The sequence below is a fragment of the Aotus nancymaae genome, unplaced genomic scaffold (assembly GCF_030222135.1).
Source record: "Aotus nancymaae isolate 86718 unplaced genomic scaffold, 86718_ANA_hifiasm-v0.15.2.pri h1tg000021l, whole genome shotgun sequence".
In the NCBI taxonomy this organism is placed as follows: Eukaryota; Metazoa; Chordata; class Mammalia; order Primates; family Aotidae; genus Aotus; species Aotus nancymaae.
Window position 1 is genome coordinate 27,086,818 of NW_026988433.1, and position 22,590 is coordinate 27,109,407.

Below are 22,590 nucleotides of genomic sequence, written 5' to 3' on the forward strand. Positions count from 1 at the left end.
ATTATCCTGGATTAGCCAGGTGGGCTCAGTGTAACTACACAAGCCCTTAAATGCAGAAGCGAAAAAGTCAGAGAGATTTTAAGAATGGGAAGGATTCAAAGCTCTGTTGCTGGCTTGAAGATGGAGAGGGTCCCAAGTCAAAGAAATGGGAACCTCAGTCCTACAGCTGGAAGGAGTTGAATTCTTTCAGCAACCCAAGTGAGCTTGGAAGTGGCTTTAGCCTAGAGCCTCTGTTAGAGAATGCAGCTCTGCAGGCACCTTCTCAGCCTCGTGAGAGCCCAAGCAGAGTTCAGCCATGCTGTGCCAGATGTCTGAGCTACAGAACCCTGATATAATGAATGGTTTTTGTTTGTAAGCCCCTAAATTTGTGGCACTTTGTTATGTAAGCCCCAATACAAACGAATACAAATAGAAAACCAACGCACAGAGAAATCAGCATACACTGAACACTTGCTGCGGACCAGACACCATGCCAAGTCCTTTGGCTGCTATACCAGACCGGGGTTTGAGTTGCAAGAAATAGAAAGGCACTTTGGCTAATCTAAGCCAGAAATAAATTTATGAAAGAATAAAAGGCATCTCCCAGAATCTCCAGGAAGTCTGGAATACAAGGCTTGGGAAATAGTTGGGAATATGAAGGAAGCAAGGTGGCCAGAACTCAGCCAAAACTGGACCATAGAGCCAGCATGTTGGGTAGACCGCAGGTCCCCTGGCTGTCCCCTGGCATCGTGGCTGCTGTGCTACCACAGCCAGGTCTGGCCTTTGGCCATTGGGCATTGCTAGGGGCACCACTGCCCTAGAAAATGGGATGGCTCTGGTGAGTATGGTTTTGCCAAAATGGATTCTGCCTCATCCCTGCTTCTGTGGATTGTTACTTGGAGATTTAAAACCCTGAGCAGGTGTGTCTGGCTGGGTCACAGGCCCAGAAGGTTCAACTGCTGAGCAGCCAAAAAATGACTCACAGCAAATGGCAAATCACCCTACGCCATCTCATTCAATCCACATGACAACTCAGCAGGGAACTACTATTATCCCCACTTAATAGATGAGAAAACCGAGGCTGCCAGGGAGGTGAAGCTCCTTTCCCAAGATCCTGAGCTTGTATAGGGCGGAGCTAAAACTTGAACTCAGGTCATCTAAGCCTTATGCATGTCCTGTGGCCTCTTGTTGCAGTGACAGTCAAGGTTCAGATCGCTTCTGAGGAAAGAAGAGGTGGATTCCATCTGGCGCGTGGTTCAGCGATCACTGGGGAGACAGGTTGACTGCGAGCAGTAGCTGGCCAGACAGCTCTGACCCATTTGCTCTTGAGGCTTGGGCATGACAGAACTTTAATTTTTTTTTCCTATTTAGTGAAACATCTGTTCCGAGTTGGTTGCCTTTTGTTAGCATATATTGTGTGGCATGGCCTACTATCTCTCAACCTGAAATTTAGACAAGGGATATTGAGGCTCTGCTGATGAGACCACCACTGGGGAACCTCATCTTCTCTCTTGCCTTTCCTTGACCCCTTTGCTGTCCTTCTCCACCAAGCATTGCAAAGGAAATGAGACTAAATCCCACTGCCCCCAGCTTGGATTCTGCCCGGGTACAATGGACGCTAATCATAGAGGCCAGTCTGTGGGGCAGGGGCTCCACCCAGTGCACTCAGTACTCTGAGCCCCATCGAGCATCCTTGACAGCTCTCTTCTCCCGCCTCATTATCCTCCCAGCTCTGAGCCAGGTCAATGACAGAAAGAACAAAAAGAAAGCCTCATTTGTCATCTGTTTCCTGATTTGAGATTTCTGGAGCAGGTCCAGTCATAGGCCACTGATTAAAAGAGGTTTAGTTACTATCACTGGTGTGAGGACCAGGCTAAATGGAAACAAGCCAAGCTCAGACTCCACAGAGAGGAAACCCCAATTCAAAAGTTCCCTGGGATGACCTCCAATAAAAACCATCTGTGAGGGTGACTTATGATCACTGACAAGAATTGGTTCATTTAGGCATTATTTATGATAAATATGCAGTATATACATATGTTCAATCCAGACATAAATATGCATTCAATATTCAAATATAGAAAATAAATATTTAATACATTAGTATTCACTGTTTGTTGCACACATGTAGGCCTATGCAGGAAAATTTAGGAATTAAGCACGTGAACTTTCGATCACCTACTGTGTGAACACATGATCTCAGTGTTCACATCTATCTCTGAAGAGTGTGAATATCACTGATATTTTACAGACAATAAAATGGAAAATGATAGCAGAGATAATGTAAGGGAGATTGTTTTCATACATTGTAAAGTGCAGTGGGATCATTGACAATAATTACTGCTATTATGATTAATCATCATTGTTCGTTTTAATAATGACTGAAATATAGAGGGTTGATGTTAGCCTACATTGCCAGGTCACAGTCAACTAGAGTGTCAGTCAGGAGGGACTGCAAGTTGAACAGGATCATTTGTTCAAAACTCACTTCCTGTATCTATTTAGACACATTCAGTCCTGGGTATTTTGCTCATATAACTCATCTGATCCTACAACTGCCCTAAGAGATAGAGACAATTCTTCTTCTTTTACAATGGAAGAAATTGACATGGAGGAGAAGACTAAGCAATTGTTCAAGTTCATATACTCAATGGAGATTTGCACCCTGGCAGACTCCAGAGCCCGCTGGCTTTACCACTAAGCCAGTGAGCTAATTGCTTTACCGCCAGCCTTGGTCACATTTCAGCAAGTGTGTAGGATTGCTAGACTTCACTCATAAAAGTATGGAATGCCTGATTAAACTTGAATTTACATAAATGACAATTTTTAAGTATAAGTGTCTCCCATAAGACACGGCCATGTGATAATGCGTGTAGACTCTTAAATACCAGGCACATAGCTGGTGTTCAAAAAGCCTCATTTCCTTCTCTTATGTCTGACCTCTAATTCCTTCCTGATATCTATTGCTCTTTAGTATCAAATCCTAATTTCTAGCCAGGCAATCCTCCAATTACGTTTCCCAGCCTACCTTATTGCTTTCTTATAACTAGGTGTAATCAAGTGACTAAGTTATTTCAAATGAAATGCAATCACAAGTGTGACTTCGAGTTTTAGCAAGTTTAGAAAGCTTTTAGGAAGTTTCCTTAAAAGGGAAAGGGCAAACTTGTCTTCCTTCTTTTGGTCTTTCACATTTCTCCTTTTATCTGGCCTGTAATGCACATGGAATGATTGGCATCTGGCCAGTCATCTCGGACCACAAGGTGACCTTGAGGATGAAGCCATTGCATGAGGTCAGTGAAGCAGAAAGACAGATGCCCGTGTCCCTTCCCAATGACTGTGGATCCACTATACTTGCCCAGGACTGCCTATCTCTAGACATCTTTTGTGCATGACGGAAGGTCTTCTTCTTAGAAGTTTGTTCTCTGTTAGTAGCAGTCAAATGTAATTCATAACTGATATGCATGTGTCCAGTAAACATTTCATGTGTACCTATTATAAGCCAGACATTGTGCTGGATTCTGGAAGTAAAAGAATGCCATTATGTAGCTCAAGTTCTTTTCAAAGTTTCTTTATTTAAAATTTAGATTAGAGCCAGGAGCAACCTCAGCAACTTCTCAAGTCAATCCATTCATTTGATATATTTAATATCTGTACTGCTTTTTGCCTCAGAAATTTCATGTCATTTTTCTCAGCTCATAGTACAGTCATCATTAGTCCCTGTAAAGACTCTCTCTCTTTTTATTTTTTCCCTTTTTTCTGACTTCCATGTCCCTCTCTCCCTACAGTAAGTACTCACCCTAGAGTTTTCTATATATACATATCTACACACACATATATATATAAACAAATAAGGCTGTGTTCTTGTAAAATATTGCCAGTCTAAGTGTCTGTAATTTTCACAAATGATAATGTGCTATAAACCTTATCCTTTTTAATTTTTCTCACTTAATACTATTTTTCTAATATAAATATATTACTAACAATAAAATTACTGAATGAGGCTTAAGATTTCTCTTCAAAATTCTTTTGCTGTGGTGGTTTGTAGAGTGTATCCTACTAAGGATGAATAGTTAGGATATTGTGTTCAAAAATTTGTTTTCAATTTTGGAGTTCGTCTTTTCTCCCCTCTTTTTGATTTAATTGATTTTTGAATGTGTAAAACACATAGTTCAAAAGATAAAAACTAAATTAAAAATTCTACTCAGAGATGTCTCCTTCCCATCCCTACTCCTCCTCCCTATTCCTGTCCCTCCCCTCATAACCATAAACATATAATCATCATTATTGGTTTCTGGTTTATCTTTCCGGCTTTTGTTTTGAGCAAAAGTAAACACATACATACACATACATACATATGTATTCTCATCTCGCTTTCTTATTTCATGAAATATAGTGCACATATAAACAGTGTTCTATACCTGGGTGTATATATGCTGGTATTATTCTAAATATTTATGATGGAATTATTCCCAAGAAAATATGCTGGAGTTATTCCAAATCGGTATATAGAATTTTTAAAGTTCTTTTTACACTTGCATGGTACTCCATTGTGACAATGTACAATAGTTTCTCCAACTAATTTCCTACTGTTTGAAATTTAGGTTGCTTCCATTCTTTCATTACAGACAATGCTACTGTGGATAACCCTGGATGCATGTTGTATTGTAGAGATGTATTTCCAGGGTGGATTCCTAGTAATGGACCTGCAGGGTCAAAGCACAAGTGCTACATCACTTTAAGAAATTGATATGGTTTTACTGTGTCCCCATATAAATCTCACCTTGAATTTTAATCCCTATAATCCCCACATGTTGTGGGAGGGACATGGTGGGAGGTAATTTAATCACAGTGTGTTTTCCCCATGGTGTTCTCATGATAGTGAGTGAATTCTCACAAGATCTGATGGTTTCATAGGCATCTGGCATTTCCCCTGCTGGCAATTATTCTCTCTCCTGCTGCCCTGTGAAGAGGTGCCTTCCGCCGTGACTGTAAGTTTCCTGAGGCCTCCCAAGCTATGTGGAACTGTGAGTCAATTAAACCTCTTTTCTTTATACATTATCCAGTCTTGGATATTTCTTCATAGCAGCATGAGAATGGATTGATACAGAGATATTTCCAAATATCTAAAGGGGATGTATCATTTGCATCTCCTCAGCAATGTATGAGATGCCTGTTAATCCAAAGTCCTGCCAATAGTGAAGTTGAACTTTTATATTTTTAACAATTGAATAGGTGAAAAATAGTATTTTAGTACAGATTTAATTTGCATTTTTTTCTTGTTCTAAGACAGATTGTACATCTTTTCATGTGTTTCTGGATTGCTTGCTTGTTTTGCATGTTAATACTGCAGCTTTGAAATCTATCCACATTGCTCTGTGGATATATGGTTTATTACGCCTTTTTGCTCCATTGCATTCCATTGACTACATTCGTTACATATAACTTTAAGTCCGTTATTTTTCCTAGCATCTTCCATTACCATAATCCATTACCGTAAAACCTGGGGAGAGATAATTTTTCTGGGATATGTATGTAGGAGGACATATGAACTCAGGCTGACAGATTTTTCTGAAATGTCTATAACCATCTAACTTTCCACCAACATGGCATAAGAATTTTTACTTCAGATTTACTCATGTTACAGACAAGGCAGTGTGGCCTAGATGGATCATAAAGTTAGCCAGTAAGAGCCAGGATTTGAATCTTGGTCCTTTAGTTCTACATTAATCATTGTTGACAAATGTCATATTCAATAAAAATGAATTCAACAAACATTTATGGAGTGATCACTGTATGGCAAGAAAGGTGCTGGGTACTGGATATACAAACAGGAGATTATAGTTTTAAGGTGTAGGGAGGGAGATCAGTAAATAATCAAACAGCTACAGTCAAGATTTGTGTATTTCCATGTGCAAGTGTGCCCATGTCACGTGAGTGGTCTGTGTGAAGTGGCCAAGCCAGCCTTTCTTCTGACTCTTGGCCAAGTCTGAACAGGATGAAGAAGGCTGGTAATTTTGCTCTTTGGCTTCACCAGATTTCTCTGCTGGTCACAGGCTCATTTTATACGGCTTTGTAGGAACGTTTCTGTATCTAGAAATGTTGGCTAAGTAGTCTACCATATCAAGGAGTTATTTGGAAAGCTCAATCCACATACAGTTAGAAAAAAAGACATACATTTGTATGGGTACATCATCCTCTGGTGTTGTCCTCAGGGCTATGAATTTCTGATGAGAATTTAGAGAAATCAAGTTTTTCCTTTTGTAGTTTTATCGAATTTGGCTTTCATCATTTCCCAGCTCTGTTAAAAGCAGCTAGGTTGGAATGGAGCAGTGTCCCACACTTTTCAATGCCTGGGCCTTTTTTTCTTATTCTTTTACATTTTTCTTTTTAGAGACAGAATCTTTCTCTCCTGCCCAGGCTGAGTACAGTGGTGTAATCATACTCACTATAACCTCAGACTCCTGGGCTCAGGCAATAATCCTCCTGCCTCAGACTTCCAAGTAGGCAGGAATATAGGCATGCACCACCATGCTGGGCTAATTTAAAAATTTTTTATCTTTTATTTTTAGTAGAGATGAGGTTTTGCTTTGTTGTCCAGGGTGGTCTCAAACTCCTGGCCTCAAGTGAACCTCCTGCCTTGGTCTCCCAAAGTACTGGGATTACAAGCATGAGCCAGCATGCCTGACCTCTTATTCTTTTTCTATCCATGTTTTCAAAGACATTATCTTCCAAATAAATCATTTGGTAGATAATAACTACTTCTATTTTTCTGCTATTTATGAGTCAGATTTTTTGATTATGTAATAAAATCACATTTTAGGATTTCTTATGATGGCCCCGATAACCACTCAGAGCTTCTAATTGGCACCTGGTCATATGATTTGACTCTGGGTCCCCACCCAAATGTCATCTCAAATTGTAATCCCTATGTGTTGAGGGAGGGACCTGGTGGGAGGTAACTGGATCATGGAGGTGGTTCCTTCCTGCTGTTTCCATGATAGTGAGGGAGTTCTCACGAGATCTGATAGTTTTAAAGGGGCAGTTTCCCCTGCACGCTCTCTCTCTCCTGCTGCATTGTGAAGAAGGTGCTTGTTTCTCCTTCACCTTCCACCATGATTATAAATTTCCTGAGGCCTCCCAAGCCATGTGAAACTGTGAGTCAATTAAACCTCTTTTCTTTATAAATTACCCCATCTTGGGTAATTATAGCAGTGTGGAAATGGACAGCTACAGACTTCAATAATATTTAAGACTTTCTGGGCTCCATATCTTGATTATCTCTTTTGATATATGTGTGTGTTTGTGTGTGTATGTGTGTGTATACATATGGAGAGAGAAAGAATTGCATCTCAGGAATTCCTCTCATGTCACTTATGATTATCATTCAATGAATTCAGCACTCCATTGATGGAATCTCAGAAAAAAATCTTGTGTTGTGTTAAATGTATGGGCTGTGAGATCAGACTGCCTATGTTCTATCCCAGATATGGCTCTTGCTTTCAGGTATCAAGTAACTACTGTGTGCCAGGCATGCCTCTAAAGTGATGGCAGCAGTGGCCTATCTGTAGTAGCCATTGTGAAGACACCAGCTGCAGCGGGGGAGGCACCACTGGGGCTGTTTACTCTGTAGAGCCAGCAGGGTCTGGGAACTGGTGGGAGCCCTGCCTCCCGACAAGTTGGTGGGGTGGGAGCCCAGTGCTCCCTGGGTGTACGCTGCCTATGTTCAATCCCAGATATGGGCATCCCTGCACTTTTGGGGGCTCAGGAATCTTCTTGCCCCCACAGGCTTGAAAGTGCCTATTCCCACTGCTTGGCCTCTTCCAGCTCCTGGTGCCCACTTTGGGACAAAGCAAAGTTGTGGCCAATCCCGGGTGCTGTCACAACCCTGCTGGGTTTGTGCATACTTGGGGTGGTACTGATATGCCAGCCCCCTGCTGCCTCAGTCCTTTGTGGACTTTGGGCACTGATGACCATGGGAAGGAGGCTGTGGGGGGTGGGGGGCTGAGGGCAACTCCGCATAGGCCTGCAGGTGCCCCTCAGGAGAAACAACCTGGGTGCCTTGGACAGCCTGTTGATGGCAGGAGGCAGACAGGTTCCTGGGCAGAAAGGGGTGGGTCCTTGGTGAAGCCCTACCTTCAAACCAGGGAGGGCCTGAAGCCTGGGGCTGGGCTGCCAATTCTGGGTTGAGTCTGTGGCCCGGAGTGAGAACTTATGGTGCTTTTTCTGGACCTGCCCTTGGCGGCCTAAGGACCAATCAGCATGCACTTCCTCCCTTCTAAGCCCATAAAAACCCAGATTCAGCCAGACTCACACAGGTTGGGATGACTTGCCTGCAGATAGGGGCTACCTACTCCAAGTCTCCTCTCTGCTGAGGGTTGCATGTTCACTGGGATGACCTGCCTGTAGATAGGAGCTACCCACTTTCGGTCTCCTGAGAGCTGTACTGTTGCTCAATAAAGCACCTCTTTGCCTTGCTCACCCTTTAGTTATCCACATACCTTATTCTTCCTGGATGTGGGACAAGAGCTAAGGACCTGCTGAATGGTGGGGCTGAAAGACCTGTAACACAAACAGGGCTGAAGCACATCCCCCTGCTCGTCACATTGCAAGTGATAAGAAGGAGAGTAGAGCTCCGTCCCTTCAGGGAGCTTAGACCTAGGGGCTCCCCAAGCCAGAGCCTCTTTGGGGCTCTGTGGTTTCTGGTATCTTTGAGCTTTTAGGCACTATCACATTTCCCCTGCCCATACACTGATGCCTGCAGCAGAAGCCACTTGTGGTATGTCTGGTCAAGCTGCAGCCTTGCATGGAGGCGGTGCCTGTGCCAGTGCCTGGAGCTGCCTGCCCTGCTGCAGCAGCTGGTGTATGTGGCTGTGTGCAGTGGCTAGACTCTGCACTTACTTGCTCACACACCCCTTGCTCTCTGTGCCTGACTCAGCCTTGGCAGATGTGGAATCTGGGCCAGTAGTGAAAGCCAAGAGCAGCCTGCTGGACCAAGTGGGTGGAATAAGTCCAGCAGGTGCAAACAATACTCGGGCAGAAGGCACTGCTGGCCACAGAGGTTTCCTGCTGGTGAAGTGACACCCCAAGGATCCCATGACATAAGCACTTGGAATTTATTATTAAATTAAATGCTCTATTACTTTTGTTTACAGGTGGTACCTTAAATTGGCTTCATGAAAATTAAAGTAACTCATTTACTTATATATGAAAAGTCAAGGACTTCAGGTCTGGCTGGATCCAGGGTTAGGAGGATATCAAGTCCTAGTCCTATCTTCATGTATTTCCTCCTCAATCAGGCTGTCTGTTGTGGCAACTTTTCTTCTGGCAGCTCCAGTTTTATAATTTACCTACTTCATAATCTAAACAGAAGAGATTCTCTCTTCCTGAGAGTGTCAATAGAAGTGTTGAAATGAGGATAGGCTTACTTGTCCATTTCAGAACAACCCACTGTGGCTGTGGGAATTTGATGCCCAGACTGCACAGATCTGTGTCAAATGCCCATGCTGGACTTGGGGAGGGGACTGCTTCACCACATCACCTGAGAGTGGGGGAAGGCGGCTCCTCAAGGAAACCTGGGAGGCTATGGCCAGAAGAGGGGCATGGATGCTGGTGTGCAGAGGAGCAGATGCCCTGTCCATTTCACAGATGGGGAAACTGAGGTGAACTTAGGCCCAAAACCTAGAAACTGGCTCATATCACAGTCAGTAAATGGGGCTGCCAAGATTCTGATCCAGTTCTCTCTAACTCCAAAGGCCTGTACCTCTTCTGCTGTGTACTGCTGAGGGCGGGCTGTGCCTCATGCCCCTTTCTGTACCCTCACATTCTCTGGCTAGTCCTGGTTCTGAGATCCTACTTGTACTCCCAAGGTGTCTAGATCTCTGTCTTAATCATGTCCTCCACCCTCCACCCTACTTAACAGGATTCTGTGGTTTATGGACCACCTTGTCAGTCACTGCCTTATCTCAGCTGGTTCTCATAGTAATCTAGTACAGTACACTGGGCCAAGATTATTGCCTGTTAATAACGTAAAAACTACGGCTTTATGGTGGTATGCAGTAGGTGCCTACTGGTTGTACTAACAGTTAGGCCTTCAACATAATTTCTTTTGAGGGAGGGCAGAAGTCAAACCATATCAGTTCGTAATCATGACCAAAAGAACCTTAGAAATCTCCACACTAAAATTAGAAATAGCATTTGATCCAGCAATTCCACTACTGGGTATCTACCCAGAGGAAAAAAGTCATTAATATGAAAAAGATACTTGTACACTCATGTTTATAGCAGCACAATTGGCAATTGCAAAAATATGGAACCAGCCCAAATGCCAATCAATGAGTGGAGAAAGAAACTGTGGTGTATACATATACCATGGAATAATACTCAGCCACTAACAGGAATGAATTAGTGGCATTCACAGCAACCTGGATGAAACTGGAGACTATTATTCTAAGTGAAGTAACTCAGGAATAGAAAATCACATCATATGTTCTCACTTATAAGTGGGAGCTAAGCTATGAAGATGCAAAGTCATAAGAATGATACAATGGACTTTGGGGACTCAGAGGAAAGGGTGGGGGGGGGTGATGAATAAAAGACTGCAAATTTGATTCGTTGTATAATGCTCGGGTGATGGGTGCACCAAAATTTCACAAATCACTAAAGGACTTACTCATAAAACCAAGTACCACCTGTTATCCCAAAACCTATGGAAACAAAACCTTTTTTAATTTTTTTAAAAAAAGGACATTAGTCCACATAATTTGTTTTTGATTTCATTTTGTGTGTGTGTGTGTGTTCGTGTTGTCTTTTTTTTTTTTTTTACATATGCTTTCACTCTGTCACCCAGGCTGGAGTGCAGCGGTACGATCTTGGCTCACTACAACCTCTGCCTACCGGGTTCAAGTGATTCTCATGCCTCAGCCACCAGAATAGCTGGGATCACAGGCATAGGCCACTACACCCTGGTAATTTTTGTATTTTTTGTTGAGATGGGCTATCACTGTGTTTCCCAGACTGTTCTTGAACTCCTGAGCTCAAAGTGATCCACCTGCCTTCGCTCCCATAGTGTTGTTGAGGTTACAGGAGTGAGCCATTACACCTGGCTTGTTATTTGTTTTGATGGAAGAACCGATGTTTTGCAATTGTAGCCTGCTTTGCAAAAAAATGATGATATATATTAGGAACTTACAGAATTAGCTAATATATCAGAAAGACACATGCAGTGGAATTTCTAGGCCAAAAAATAAGAACATTTTTAAGGATTTTGATTTTCATCACCTCATTTCCTCTAGAAAGACTGAACTGTAATGCTCTCAGTTAGGGCAATGGTAGGGATTCCTCAAGGGCTGACGTTTATTATCTTTGTTTACTCGGCCACACCTGGCACCTATTAGGTGTGAAATACATATTTCAATGTAAAACACCATTTCTTCATTGTATTTCATTTCTCCATGCTTCATTTTCAAGCATTATTTTGTGTCAAATGTTGCATGGCATATACTTGAACTGAAAGATTATCTATTGTTTGAAATTCAGATTTAAGTAGGCATTTTGTGTTTTTATTTGCTCAACTGGGCAAAATCCATTTGCACAATGGGAATAAAAGCAACCCCTCTCTTATGACCACAATATGATCCTTACAATCCCTCAAGACAGCCCCTAGCCCAGTGGCTGCCCTGGAGTAGGCCCTCATCGAAAGATGCTTAAACAGAGACAGACGCTTGTTTCTCTGTGCACTACTTGCCTTTGCAAGCAGCAGCCATTTATTCAAGCACTTAAGAACTCTCAGGTATTTTAGGGACATTATTTCAATCTTGTCCTTGTTCACTCAGCACCAGTCACACTGGTCTCCTTTCTGTCACTCAGACAAAAGCCAGCCTGTCCTGGCCTCGGGCTCTTTGCCCAAAGTTCCCTATCCCTGGACTGCTCTTGCCTCAACCCCTTTGCATGGCTGCCTTGTCTCACTGTTCAGATCTTAACTCAAATCTTATTCCTCAGAGAAGACATCATGCTCAGTCCACCAAAGCTTCCCTCCTCTTGCCCTCAAGCCACATGCGTGTTGTCTCCGTGTCTCGTCATTGGCCTAGCACTGCTTACTGTCCAAGGCAGAGACCCAGAAAGAAGCAATGGTCACAAAGTAGGCGGGAAAGCCAAGGGAAATCACTGTCAATGACTCTTGTCAGGTGGCTCAGCTCTGCAGCATTTCAGAGGAGCTGGAATGAAGACTGAGTCAAACCGTGAGCTGACCAAACCCGGACAGGACATGAGGAGGGCAGGAGCTGTCACCACTGGGGCAGGAGAGAAATGCAGCAGCTCCTGCTACTTGTTGGCTGGGAGGGGATATTGGTGGGTATGCTTGAGCCCCTGGCACCCCTGGACTCCTCGAACTCATTGGGAGGGATGTGATGGGAGTTTGAGCTTCCCTGACTGTGTGCAGATGAAGCCGGAGAAATTCTGTTTGTTGAGGCACTAGGTAGTAGGGACAATGTGGCTAAAATTATGACTCTTCTTCTTTAAGGGAGGAGGGCCATGGCTAACTGGACTAAGCCGGAGAGAGAGGTAAAGAATGCTGGTTTCACTTAGCCCTCCATAGCGGCCCCACACAACATTTTTGTGGGCAAAGGGTGATCTTAGCCAGTGAAAGACTTTTGGTCTTATCAGTCTTCTGGCTGCGTCAGTCCTGAGAGCATTTGGTGGTGGTGCTGGTGGTGGTGGCAGGGTGGGGGTCTTGGGTATGCTGTGATGTGGAAAGGAATCTTCCCGCCAGCCAGATGGCAGCTGGGTGCTTTGACCCAGATAGTTCTTTAGGAGAAATTTCTTCCCCTATTCTCATGTTTTCATGAGGATTATTTCCCCCACTTTCCAAGAGGTAGAGAATTTGGAAGTAATGTGCTTCCTACTTTTTTCTTGCTGAATCTTCCCTTAAGGGATGAGGAGAGCTTAATCTGATTGGTGTTCACCTCCTCTCTCTTTCTCCTTTCCTAATGGCCTGTCTGCAGGATACAGGCTTTCTCCCAGAGCTCCCATAGACAATTGCTCAGGTAGTGCCCTGCAAAACTCCATGGGTTGCCATTTGCGTACAGGGAGTGCAGAGTGCAGGCGCTGTATTCTCCTGCAACTCCAGCCTCCTGTCAAGGGGTAAACACCTCCGGATTAGATATAGGATATTTTCATCATCACAGAAATTTCCACTGAAGAGCTTTGGGCTAGATTTAGGGAGAAGCTGCAGGAACCTATTTAACCAGGGAAAAGCGGCTGTGTTCTCTAATTAGGCAGCACCAAGATTATAGCTGATATATAGTATGTCCTCCATCAGACTTCTGTATTAATAGTTCTAGATATATTTTGCCCTGGGGGCAGTGAGGCAGAGGTGAGATTAATCCCTTTAAATCCCAACACAACCAAGTTAGAACAAAGGTATAGTAGAACTGAGCCCTAAAAGAGGCACTGAAGTGGGGAGCCCAGCTGCCAAGGGACTTGAGGATGCCCTACCCAGCACACATTAGGACTGACCACCAAGAGAGATCTGAGGGAGGGAAAGTGATAAAGTCTTTCAGAAACATAATCCAGACTACAGCTCCACAGCCCTTGAGATCTAGATCAGATTGGCTTGAAACTTCATTCCATCCCCTCAGCAGTTCAACCCCCTTCTCCAGATTTCTTTCCTTCCTTCCCTTTCCTTTCTTCCTTCCCTCCTTCCCTCCTTCCTTCTTTCCTTCCTTCCTTCCTTCCTTTTCTTCCTTTCCCTCCCTCCCCCCACCACACTTTCTGTCTTTCTTTCGAGTCTTGTTCTGTTGCGCAGGCTGGAGTGCAGCAGTGTGATCTCAGCTTACTGCAACCTCCACCTCCAGGATTCAAGTGATTCTCCTGCCTCTGCCTCCCAGGTGGCTGGGACTACAGGTGCATGCCACCTGCCCAGCTAATTTTTGTATTCTTTTAATAGAGCCAGGGTTTCACCATGTTGGCCAGGTTGGTCTTGAACTCGTGACCTCAGGTGATCCACCCTCCTTGGCCTCCCAAAGTGCTGGGATTACAGGCGTGAGCCACTGCACCAGACCTCTTCTCCAGATTTCTGAGTATTCTTGACATTCTCAGGGTCCTTTTCTGCTTAAGACTAACCTCTCTGCACTACACAAATCCAGTCCTGACTTTCAACCCCTTCTTTGATTTTGATGCACCCCCTCCTATCCCCATGCCAAGTATTTGAGAGGAAATATGGAATGATGGTGAACAGTGAGGACTCTGAAGTCACACTGCCTGGGCCTGTCACTTACTACTAGCTTTGGGACCTTGGGAAACTTACCAAACTTCTCTGTGCCTCAGTTTCCTCCTCTGGGAAATTGGAATAATAATTGAGTTATTGTAAGAATTAGATGGATTAATTTGTGGACATTCCTAGAACAGTTCCTAGCTCATAATAAGCCTTTGAAAATGGTTAGTCAATCTTTGTAGGTATATCAGATTTTACTGAAAATTTGGAGTCGACAGAAATCAGACTGTGTATGCTGCTCTAAACAATTCAAAATATGCAGTTAGCCATTCCTAGTGTTAAACGTCTGTTCAGCTTCCGGCGAGGAAAGTTCTGATTAGTCTTCTACTGTATGTGGTACTGATCGCTCCCCTGCCTCCCTTCCTTGGCTGGGCCTCTCCAGAATGGTGGTCCCAGCTGGCTAGAGCAGGGTATGGGGTTTTATCATGCAAATCCCTGACTGCTATTTTTACAATGAGTTTTTATCAGTCCAGATTTATGACTTTTCATGTGTTTATGCCAGTGGCATTTCAGGCTAAAATAGCTGTTGTTATCTATTTCAGAGGAAGTGGGAGATGGGAGCTTGCAGACATAGTCTGTGAGTAATCGGCTGCGGCTTTGAGTCAGTAATTCCTGTTCCCCTTTCTGCAGGGTCTAGGCTGGGGGCTGTAGTGCAGCTGATCTGAGATTTATTCTAGGGTGTTGCCTAAGCCCAGGGTAAGCACCACTCCTCTTAGAAGAAAAAAAATGAAAGGACCTTGAGTGGTGAATGTGGGAGGAACTGGCACCGGTCTTAGAGCAGAAAAGACCAGGTCTCATGCCAGCTCTGCTACTTACCAGCTCTGTGACCTTGGGCAATTTACTTCACCTCTCTGGGTCTCAGTTTCCTGACATGCAAAACGTCATAGCTACCTTATGAGGCTTTTACTACGCTGTAAGTCAGTAGGATAGTGTATTTAAAAGGCAATAGTGCATTTTAAAAACCTGGTATACAGTGGGTGCTCAATAAGCAGTAGTGTAGTACTGCTTATAATTTCCTTTATTCATTGCTCATAACATGTTTGTGAGGTAGGTGTTCTTATTTTGATAGGCGAATTGCTGTAGGTTAGGAAGCTAAGAAACACTTGAACCGGAATGGCAGCTGAACTAATTCCAAATGTTATGATTTTGCTTTTTATATATCCCACAAAAATCATGAACACTTTCTCTTTGTCACAATGATTCATAAGCATATAGAATGAAAAATTAAATCCATCCCTCATCTATTGACCCCATTCTCCTCCTTTAGAGATAATCACCATGAACAGTTCACTGTGAGTATAGTCCATTTTCTATGAAGCTTCATAATCATTTTCAAACACTTTTTAAAAATGAATGGGATCTATTGTCTCTCTTTCTCTCTGTCTACATATCTATCTATCTATGTAATCTATTCATCTACCTACCTATTTATTCGGTTTTGTGACTCATTTTTGACACTTAGCTCTATGTCATGGAGACTTTTTCATACCAGTACATGTAAGTTTGCACCATTCTTTGTAACCACCATTTAAGAGTCTGTAAAATGGTTGTATGATAAATTATGTCATCCAGTTTAATTATTGTAATCAAGTGTTAATGCAAGCGTTAATGGTTTAGCTATTGAAAAATGTTTGGATTGTGTGTAGTGTTTTGCTTTTTAACTTCACTTGTTGGTTTTAAATTTGAAAGGGCTTGAAACTCTGATGTAGTCACATCTGTCAATCTTTCCTGTTACAGCTACTGCATTTTGTGTCTTGTTTAGGAAAGTCTTCTCCCCATCTCCAGGTTGTAAAAACACTCTCCTATGTTTTCTTCTGGGATGCTAAAAATCCCACCATAATGGTAGAAGTGAAACCCAAAACGTATTTTGTCACTTAAAGTGTGGGGTTAGCGTTACCAAGCTGTTGAAGATGAGAACTAATTGTCAGCCACTGGTCATGTTGTGTCTAAATTCATTTGTTATGGACTGTACTTTGTAGTTTTGGTTTCTATGTTGAACTCTAGTGCATCTGGGATTTATTGTTCTGAATGGTGTAGAGTAGGATCTAATTTTATTTTTTCCTTTGTAAGAGAGCAGTTTTGTCAGTACCGTGTACTGGGTAATCTTTCCTTTCTCTTCTAATTTAAATGCTCACCGTTATCATGAAAGTATATCCCTATTTATGGTTCTATTTCTGAAATCGCCTCTTCCATTAATATATATATAGGCTTAGTTATATTCATCATTTATTCTGTTCCGTTGCTCTGTACTTGAGTCAATATTACATTGTCAAAAAATAAGTATTCAAGTAATACTAAATATTTTTAACTAAATTAATGTAGTGAATTATATAGATGCCTTCCTTCATGTTTCTTGGATTATGCTCCTGAATCTGATCCATTTATATTTATTTGGAATTTTCATTAGTTTGGTGAAGATGGACTATGGTTTTCTAAATCTGACCTGTCAATATTTATTTGGAGTTTTGCATTAGTTTGGTGAAGATGGACAATAGTTTTCTAAATGTTATCTGTTAATATTTATTTGGAACTTTGAATTAGTTTGATGAAGACACTCTATAGTTTTCTAAATCTGACCTGTCAATGTTTACTTGGAATTTTGCATTGGTTTGGTGAAATTAGACTATGTTTTTTTTTTTTTATTGTTTTGGGTGCTCTCCTTGTCTGGCTTTGGTAGCAGTGAACGAGTCCCATGGTCTTTCACTGGATTGCACCCTCCTCTTCATTGAATTTCTACTTATGTTAGTGACAGGTTTTAGTCTGGCTGTTGTGACAGTACGATAGCTCTGGAGCATCCGTGAGAGAACGTAACTAAAGCAAAGCTCAGATCTTGATCTTGAACAGGATTGCTGGAATCTGGGGGGTGTTGTAGGCTGAAAAGCTTGGCTCAATGGAGGAATTCAGGCATCAGTTCTAGGAGTATTGTGAACTTGCCTAAGGAGGGTGTCAGGGTATTAACTCCACCGTGTGTGTGTGTGTGTGTGTGTGTGTGTGTGTGTGTCTTTATGCTGTGCATATGCATGAGTATTTACATATATGTTTTTATTAAGCCTATATGCATGAATGTATAGCATATACATGCATATATAATGTGAACATGTGAATGAGTCTACATGGCTGTGAATAGATCTATGTGTATATAAATACATGTGGTTGCTTGTGTGTGTGTATTGGTGAAATTCCTGCCTCATTACCGGGCTGGGAAAGATAATGCAGGGATTGCTTTGGCTTTCATGGATTTTGGGAATGGGTGGATTAGATGGCCAAGGTGAGGTACAACTGGGAAAAGCCAAAGCAGGGAGAGTAAGGCCCAGGGCTGCCCATGTGACTTTGCAAAAGAGATTTAATCTTCTTAGCCTCGGTCTTCTCACATAAAACATGGGTGAGACTCACCCCTGCCCTCTCCCCTTTTTCTACTCTCATGCTCGGTGTGAGACTCAGATGAGTTGACATCTGTGAAAGCCCCTCACAGGTCAAAGCGGAAGGAAATGCCATCAAGGTCTGGTTTTTTGTTTCCCAGATGTACTGTCACTAACAAGGCTGGGGCGGTGACATGGGGGCCCTAGAGTGGCTCTGTTTCATGGTGCTGGGCTGTCAGACAAACATGTAGGAATGTGCATTCTCTCAGGAGTCAGTGCCCTCAGTGGCATGTCACAGGGCTTGAGCACTTCAAATGCAAGCCAGCTTCGCTTCTCTGTGTCTGTCAATATAGGGACTTCCTCCTCCTCCCCAATCCTCCCCATGACATACACATGAGCCAAGACAGACAAGCTGCATCTCTCTCTGGAGCAAATGCTGGACATACAGAACCAGCTGTGGAAGCTGCCTGCCAGGGCAACAGGAAAACTTCAGCCGCTCCCTCTTGCTGAACCTGCTCAGAAGCGTACACTCACTTGCCCTTAGATAACTGTATATGCCAGTTTAAAGGTACCTGAACTAGACTTCAGCAAAGTGGCCCCAACTATGCTTATCCTGCTTTAAACACTATGGTGTGGGCATTGTGCTCTGCAGGGGTCTGCAGGAGTGATGTCACCCATGCTGTTTGGCAGCTGAGGGTCGGGCAGCCAGAAGACAAGGGCAGCAAGAAAGACCTGCCACATGTGAGTGTGGGGTAGTGTGGGAGAGTGCTGGCAACAATGCCCCACCTGAACAAATGGTACCAAAATATCCAGTCAAATCATATCTCACGGGGAGTGTAATAGAACTCTTTCTGATATAAATGACAGAAAAGCAAAACAAAACGCCCACGCCAAATTAGCTTAAGGAAAAAGCAAATTTATTGGCTCATGTAACCAGTAAGTCAAAATGTAAGTTTCAGGCATAGCTGGATCCAGGCATCATCCATCTTCAGAGTATTCTCTCTCTTTCTCCCCATCTCTTTGCTCTTTTCCCCTCTGCATTTGGGTGCATTCCCTCCTCCTACAGACAGATTAACTTCCTGTGATGGAGGAAGATGGCCACTAGAAGTTCCAACTTCACATATCTTCCCAAGACCCCTCAAAACAGGAGATCATCTTCCCTGTTGCTTTGGCAGAAAAGTCTCAGTGAAGACTAATTTGCCTGGCTTGGGTCATGTGTCTATTGTGGTCCAATCACTGTGGCTGGAGAGACAAAGTCTCTGACTGGCCATTGTGGATCACTGGCTTGCCCCTGTAGCTGGAGTAGGGAGGTTGACAGTTTCACGATAGCTCTTGGAGTGGGGATCTGTGCATCCCCAAATGGAAGGGATACTGGACTATCAAAATTCTCTTTCCTACAGAAAGAGCAAATGCTGGCTCAGTTCGGAGAAGATGGGTCCTTTGACTTAAATTACTTCCTGAGTCTTGGGAGGCAATGTTTTCCATTGCTTTGAAACCATCTGACAGTAAAAGGAATAAGATGGGGTTATTGAACTGTTTATTAAGAGTGTGGCATTTCCCCCCAACACCTTACATTTCCAAGGCTGCTTGCAGTGTCATCACTGGAAGCTATTGATGCATGTCTATCTCTTTCTTGAAATGCCGAGAACCTAGACTGGAAAGACAAGCCTAAAGATTCCATGGATGTCACCTTCCTTCTACCCTGAATCGTATTTGGGAAGAGGAAGTTCAATGTTTGGTGAAAATGCCTGGGAGGATCATTCATATAGTTTATAAATCTAGTAGAGCCAATCTATTTCATTATATTCTGGAGAGACCCACCCACCTGGTAAAAGTCCTAGACATTTTATTCTTATGAAGAATCATTAAGAAAACTGGAGGTATTATTTATCCTGAAAAACAGATGCCATACTATTACTAAAATTGCCTGAAATTATCGCAAGTTTTGAGTCAGTGATGTTAAAATGAGTCTGTCTTATGGGTCAATATTCTGTTGTCTCCTCCTATAAGAACACTCATCTTATTGGATCAGGTCTCCCCAGCTACCCCCCTTATGATCTCATTTAGCCTCAAGTACTTCTTATTACATAAAGGCCATATTACCAAATACAGTCACATTGGGGATTGGGGTTTCAACATAGGAATTCCGGGGGGGGGGGGCGAGGAAGGATAGAGGGCATTTAGTTTATAATAGGAAGAATAGATTTATTCTTAATCTTGGTGAATCTCATTATCCTTATCTTAAAAAGGAAGAAAAAGAATGTATTAAGATTGGCTCAGCTTTGAGTGACCTAAAATTCAAATGTAAGTTAATGGCTGCTTAAACAAGATAGAAGTTTTATTCTTTCTAAAACAAAGAAGTCTAGAAGGGAGCAGGGAGGGCTGGTTTGGCAGCTCTGTGATCATAAGGAATTTCAGATTCTTCTTCCTTTCTTGTTTTGGAGATGGAGTCTCACCCTGGCTGGAGTGCAGTGGCACTATCTCAGCTCACTGCAACTTCTACCTCCCTGGTTCAAGTGATTCTCCCACCTCAGTCTCCCAAGTAGCTGGGATTACAGGTGCATGCCACCACATCCAGCTAATTTTTGTATTTTTAGGAGAGACGAGGTTTCACTGTATTGACCAGGCTGGTCTTGAACTCCTCACCTCAGGTGAATCTGCCCGCCTCAGCCTCATAAAGTGCTGGGATTACAGGCATGAACACCATTTCTAGCCAGATTCATCATTTTATTGTTGTATCTTCAATGAATAACTTCTACATCATGCTCTAAGTTGGCAGTTTGAGTTCCATGCTCAAACCATTTCAGCCATCAAGAAAGGGGACAAAAATGAAGAAAAGTATGCCTATTTTATTTAAATATTATTTCTGGATGATGTACATGTCATTTCCTTTCATGTCTCCTTGGCCAGAACTCCTACACTGAGCTAACTTGGATTAAATGACTGCCAATGTGCCTTCCAAGTCTATAGTTCTATGATGTCTCCTAACAGTGAATGGAGAACTCACTGTGAGGGTTCTGATTATTGACTCATGAGACAGGCTCGTTTTATCACTGACTCAAAACTTGTGATCATTTTAGGCAGAAGCTGAAATGAAATGAACTTCTTTCCTAAGTAAAGGGTAAGTTAGAATGTAGTAAGATGATTAATATTTTGGAAGGAAAATATGTTTTAAACACAACTCAAGGAGTCTTGGACTTGGGAATGGTTGATAGACAAAGTAGAAAATAATCTTATCTACTAATTAAAACAGGTCTCCTAAGCTTTCGTTTTGTTACTGAGTAATCAATGAACTGGCTTCCAGATGTGCATAGAAGACAATACCATGGCACTAGCTTTTAGAAAAGAAAAGCTGTCTCCTTTTCTTTTCTTTTAGAAAAGAAAAGCTGTCTCCTTTTCTTTTCTTTTAGAAAAGAAAAGCTTTATTTTGAGTCAACTGGCAAGGAGACAGGAGGAAATGCTCAAATCTGTCTCCATGAGCTGAGGGCTGGTGTGGGTTTTATAAGCATAGGGTAATGAGTATGATATGATTGGATCTTGCAATGAGGTGATGATCTGACTGGATTCTACCATGGGGTAATGCCATGGCTTGACCTGACTGAATCCTGCTATTGGTGTCCACCTCTTAGTTCAGTCGCTGCTTCTCTGCCTGAGTACTTAGGTTCCTCCCATGGTTGTACACTTGGTTCATCTGGGCATGCTCTGGTTACAAGACCTTCCACCTGGGAGTCCATGGCATATAAAAACCTCATGACTTTGTAACATTAAAAAATGAAGCAGATGGTTTTAGTGCAGTTACATTTTAGTTAAAAGTCAAGGAATTTGATGAAACGACCTCCAAGGTACCTTTCCAATAATTCTCTAAAAATTTGAGTGCATAATAATATAACATTTCTAGGTTTGCCCCACCTGGTTAGCAAAATAACCTTGGTATTTTCCTTTTTTATCCTCTTTCATTTACCAGTCATCTGCTGCCATGTAACAAATTATAACAAACAATGGCTTAAACACACATTTATTTTTCACAGTTTTTGAGGTCAGGAGTCTGGGCATGGCTTAGCTGAATTCTCTGCTTTTCTCTCTCACAAGGCTGTAATCAACATGTCAGCCAGGGCTGAGGTCTTGTCTGAAGGTTTGATCATGCTGTCATACAAGGTGGTGCTGGATGGCTGAACATATTTTCTATGCGATTTTGTCTGATTTTTCTCAAAGAGGGTCCCTTGACTGTATAAACTTTGGCGCCCTCAACCCCCCAGAAGGGACCTGCCTCTGCTTCCCTCTCAGTATTGATTCTGTGACCCAGGATCCTCTTTCTAAGTAGCTGAGTACCTGTCTTTCAGTAGGATGGAGATCATAATGCCTCTGCCTTCATGTTGCCCTTGGGATCCCTTTCAGCTCTTACAGCAGGGTCCATAGCCAGTAGGCCCAGAGCGACTGCCTAACCTAGGTGCCTCTCAGGAATGAGCCTATTATTCATTAACAAGCCTAGTTATTTTATGGGCCAATTAACTAGGGAGGCCATGAAAGAGAAATTCCAACACTGTGCAAATCTACATTGCCCCCTCCTCGTGTCTCTTTTCTCCCCGCTGTATTTGGGTCTCTGCCACTGTTTAAATTTAAGCCGATTTGCTATCCCAGCATCTGCAGTTTGATTATTTGACTATTGCCTGGCTCTTGGTGAAAGCACTGGGGAGCCCACTAGCCAGTGATTAAATCTGGGCCGTGATTATAATGGTTTTATTTTAGCTGGGCCTCTGTTTATGGGCCCACTGGTATTAGAGTACAATGTTATTGTAATGAGGTATTAGCCTCATAGAAATAGTCACGTGAAGCAAGTGGGCTGAGGCGCGCCAGACAAATGGAGTCGATTATTTGGCCGATACATCTTTGCTTGATCTTTCATTCGGTTGTGAAAGAGAGAGTGTGTGGAGAGACTGCAAAAAAGACTGGCTGTTATTGAACACTTACTGTGTGTCAGGCAAG